Source organism: Ictidomys tridecemlineatus, chromosome 13, assembly GCF_052094955.1.
Source record: "Ictidomys tridecemlineatus isolate mIctTri1 chromosome 13, mIctTri1.hap1, whole genome shotgun sequence".
Lineage (NCBI taxonomy): Eukaryota > Metazoa > Chordata > Mammalia > Rodentia > Sciuridae > Ictidomys > Ictidomys tridecemlineatus.
In genome coordinates, this window is record NC_135489.1 from 75,062,630 (window position 1) to 75,067,616 (window position 4,987).

Here is a 4,987-nt window from a genome sequence, read left to right on the forward strand (position 1 = left end):
GTAGAAAGAGAGGAGAGAAGAAAAGAAAGGAAAAGGAGGGATGAGGAGAGAAAAGAAGAGAGAGATAGGAGAAGGGGGACTTCAGGAAGAACAACTTTTCCATGGAACAACCCATTTACCCAACTCCTCCATCCATACCCAACTTCCCTACAGTTATCACCCAATCTACTGATTAGTTTACTGATCTCATAATCCAATCATCTCATCTCAGAATGTTTCTTCATTAACAGAGCTTCTGGGGACACCTTGTACTCAAAACATAGCAGCATAGTTTCAATTCCCTTTGTATAAGTAACAGTGGAAATGGGAGGTCACATGGTAACTTCATGTTTAATGGTTTAAAGACCTGAAAAGCTGTTTTCAAAAATGGCTGTGCATCTCATGAACCTGTCAGTAGAACATAAGGATTCCAGTTTCTCCTCATCCTCATCAATGCTTGTTTTTTCTGACATTTTGAGTCCACTCAGTGTTTGTAAAGAAGCATCTTATTGTGGTTTTGTTTTGCATTTCCCTAATGACTCAAAATGTAGGTCATCTTTTTGTATCTACTTTGACAATTTTCATCCCTGGTTAGAGAAGAGTTCATTCAGGTCTGTTGTCTATTTTTAGTTTTGCCACATTTTTACTGGTAAGTGGGAAAATGTCATCATTACATTATTATTGAAAATATTATGATAGTGAAAATATTAATCTTTTGTTGAATTTACTCCTGTATGTCTTATTATTTTGATGCTACTAAAACCAGAATCACTTATGTTGATTTCTACATCCTTACACTTTCACTTGTCAAGCATCCTCATAGCTACCTCAATTTTCTGAGTATATTAAATCTTTACTTCTTATTATTTATTTATTTTCCAAATAATGCACAGGCTTGAATTTATGGCGTGCTCATCCCCTTCGGGCTTTCACGGTGTTTAATGCCAGAGCCAACTGTGCCTCTGAAGCATTGCCTGGTTTTTGTACCCACAGGCTGCTGGCAGTGAAGTGGGTTGCACAGTGTGAGAAAAAAAAGAAAGAAAACAATAAAATAGAATAAACATAAAAATAACCTCACAATAGTTTCAAGTGCATGGTCATAGCATTAAAAATTGGTTGTAAAAAAATAAGATAAATCAATGACAAAAAGAAATTAGGAAATCCTGCTAAGCAAATTAGTGGACAAAGCAGAAAGATGTCATTGAACATCTTCTGTATGTTAAACACAGTATTAAAAAAAAAAAACTGACTTTAAGAGTTTACCATCTGTTTATACAGAAGACACCTACATGTATTCAAATTAGAAGAATTTATATAATCACAGTAAATTATTTTATAGCACAAATATCACTTTATAAGTGCAGAGAAGAGACCAATTAATGTGTTATGAAATATAACTAAGACTTTGGAAGAAAACGGAGCTTGAAGCAGCGGTGGAAACAGCAGGGATGCTAGTCTGATTGAATAAAATGGATGAGGCCTGGATGCAAGAAGTGTCTCCTCTTGTAGATCTCTGCAAACTGGAAGCTTCACCATTTGATAGGAACAAAAATAGTAAATAATCAAACCACGATCTAGTACTGTACAGCTGAAGCAGTGAGTCTCAGCAAGAGGGTGAAAATGTGCTGGTTACACATAGCTAATTCTCTGTGTTCTGGAGAAATGAGAAGAGTGGGAAGGCCCAGGGAGCTTCATTAGCACATCAGGCCAAAAAGTAAGAGAAGGGTCGCAGTGCAAATGGAGAGTGGTGTATACAATGTGAAGATTTCAACCTTAACAAGGAGGACTTTGATGAAGACACACTGAGCTAACTTACGAGTTGACTATTTGTTCAGAACTTAGGAAGCAGTGAGACATTTCTTAAAACACTGCAGAGTTAAGACAGCAATGGCATGAAAGCCTTTTCAACATAAGTACGAGAAAACTTCTGCAATCAGTTCTTGGAAGTGTCTCCATGGTGATCATCATCTCTAGGACCTTGTTTCTATCATGGAGGGTTCTGAAAGAATGAAACCTGAGATAAGCAGCAGTGATGTCTTTTGTTTTGACTAAAGAATTTATAAAAGTTTCTTCCTTACTTTGCAGTGGTGAAATTATTATTATTTTTCTTTTTTTAAAGTAAAAAAAAAAAATGTGTATTCTCAAGAGAAGCGGGCCACTTATTTTCCAAAGTAAAAGAATTGGTGTTTCTGAAGGAGGAATTTCTGAGCTTAATTTCTCTGTCATTTGATTAAAATCTTTTTAGAAGTTTTCTAGAATTAGCATTTTACTTGTTTACATGAAGTAATATGAGCTGTGATCCTGAAGGAGTTATGCACAGTCTTTTTGTTCTTGTTGGTTTCTTTCATAGTCTTGTGATTGAAGTTTGAAATAAATTTATAATCATTTTCTTATAGAAGTCTTAATTTCTGGGTGTTTATCCCTCACTGTAGGTTGAATTCAAAGTTGTTTTTCCTCAACAGTCAGAATACATATACCAATAGCACATTCTCGTGGATCACACTCCATCCTTTATTCTCCAGCATTCCTACCCAGATTCTAAATAGTAGCAACAAAACCTGGTGGGTCATTTATGATTTCTAGTTAGTAACATTCCAAATATCTTTTTTTTGGATCCCTAGTGGTAATTATTAAAGTGAATACTGTCATTAGCATTATTCATTTCTTCCCAAGATTTGGTGGCTACAGTTATTTTCAATTTTAATAAGTTTTAATGGACTCTCTGATTTATTCACCACCATGGCTTCACATCTGTCTCACCGTTTTTCAAATGTGTACCCAGTGAAATGGCTGCACTAAAATGTATAAGTGAGGTTCGTTGCCATATTAGTCTCTGAAGTATAATGATCAATGTGTTTGTGTCTTTGATCAAGGCAAGGCAAGACAGCAGGACAGTACTGTTTCCCAGGTTAGCAGCAATGACCTTAGCTTTTCTCTTCCAGGTTACAGGCACAAAGTAACTCTCACTGCCAGGATCAGCTCCTAGTTCAGTTTTGTGAGGGCGAGAGAACTCTAGTACCACCTGTTGTAGAAAATGATAGATGCCAGGATGACACTGAAGTTACATGACCATAAATTCAGTCTTGGAGGTTCACATCTATCCATGCACATTCTCTATTTGTTTTGTTTAGAGATCATTTAAATAATATTTTTACTTTAAATTTTAAAGTAAAATTTAAAAAAATTTAAATTAAAGAAAAAAATTGAGTTTTTATTTTACCATGTATCAGTCATTGTAGGACTGCCAATTAGATTGCAGATTATCTTAGTTCTGATTCTAAAGTTACTTATTGTGGGCTGGGGTGTGGCTCAGTGGTAGAGTGCTTGCATAGCATGCATGAGGCACTGGGTTCGATCCTTAGCACCACATAAAAACAAAAAATAACAATATTGAGTTCACCTAAAACTAAAAAATAAATTTTAAAAAATAAAGTTACTTATTGTTATTCACAAAGCTCAAGTTTTCAGTTTCATGAAAAAAGAATATTATTTTTTCCAAACATAGAAGTATTAAAACAGAACAGAATTATATAAAGTACAATGTTGGAAAGTATAGAAGTATAGCACATTTTTCAAATGATTTCTGGTGTAGTCATCAGAATTTGAAATACTCGTGATCAACTATGGGCAAGAATTACAAAATGACAAAATTTGAAGATTTCATTGTAGTTACAAGCTTTAAGCATATTATTTTGTAGGAAAATTTTAAGAAATTACATTAACATTGAGAAAAAGAGAATCTAGTTCAATTCCTACCTTCATTTAATCTAATGAATCAGCAGAACACAGCAAATTTAAAAATATCTTCTTGCCATTAAACCAACAGTTGAAAACACCCACCTATATATGCTATGTTTGCATTTATCTTTTTTAATTACATAAAAAATTAGAAGCATTTAAAAAATCATTTTGGACAATAGCTCATTGAATATTAATACATAATGTATTAATACTAATAATAACCAGTGTATTAATCCTAATAATAAATTGTAAGCTCTATGATGATAGAGTATTTGTATATTTAGCTATTTTATTTTTGATGTCTTATATTCAATAACTAAGCACGAAGAAAATAGATGAATTAATTTGCCCAACAAATACATTTAAAAAGGCTAAATATTTCCCTAATGGATCTCAATTTCAGTGGAAATCACCAGTCCTAATGACACTCACCTCCTAGTAATCAAAGCAGTAAAAGGATGATAGAGATTGAAGATGTTGGTGTACTAGGAAATATATCCTTGGAAATTTGGTCACTGTAATTTTAGAAAGTGGATTTAATAATGAGTGATAGAGTATAAGCTATGTGAGGAAAATACAATTTTGGCCTGGTCTCTGTTTTATCTTTCTCATGTCTCTGATCAAAACACCCAACAAGAACAACAGAGGAGGAAAAGTTTACTTGGCACTCATGGTTACAGAGGTCTTAGTCCATAGATAGCTGACTCCATTGCTCTGGGCAAAACAACATGGTGGGAGTGTGTGGCAGAGGAAAGCAACTCAGAACATGGCACTAGGAAGCAGAGAAAGGTCTCTGCTCATGAAGGATACAATATATGCCCCACCCTCAAAGACCTACCTTGTCCAGCTACACCCTACCTGTCTACACTTACCATGTCATTAATCCATTTAAGTGAATCAATGTATAGATTAGTTTAAGGTTCTCATAACCCAATTATTTCACTTGTAAATTTCTTGCATTGTCTCACACATGAGCTTTTGGAAAACACTGCATATCTAAACCATTACAGTCTCTTGTTTCTAGCAATGGACTCTACTAGAGAGAAAGTGTTATTTATTTAATAAATACTAAATCTGATGAATTGTATCACATATATGTGAAGAAAGATGGTTTTAGGTTGAAATGGGAAAGCAGAGAGATATTTCTTCCCTATTGTTTTTATAACGAATTTTCCTAAACTTCTCGGCTTAAGCTAATAGCAACACACTCTTGCAATTCTGTGATTAGAGAGAGGTTAGATCCAGGTCTCACTGGAAGAACCTCCAG

The 4,987-nt window shown here is 34.3% G+C and overlaps 1 non-coding gene across 1 annotated transcript; it reads left to right on the forward strand.

Annotated features, from left to right (window-relative positions):
- The first annotated feature begins 866 nt into the window (after positions 1–866).
- Positions 867–1,002, forward strand: LOC144370227 (small nucleolar RNA SNORA42/SNORA80 family). The gene has a single exon (XR_013430126.1). It is a non-coding gene; the product is annotated as a small nucleolar RNA SNORA42/SNORA80 family (small nucleolar RNA).
- The last annotated feature ends 3,985 nt before the right edge of the window (positions 1,003–4,987 follow it).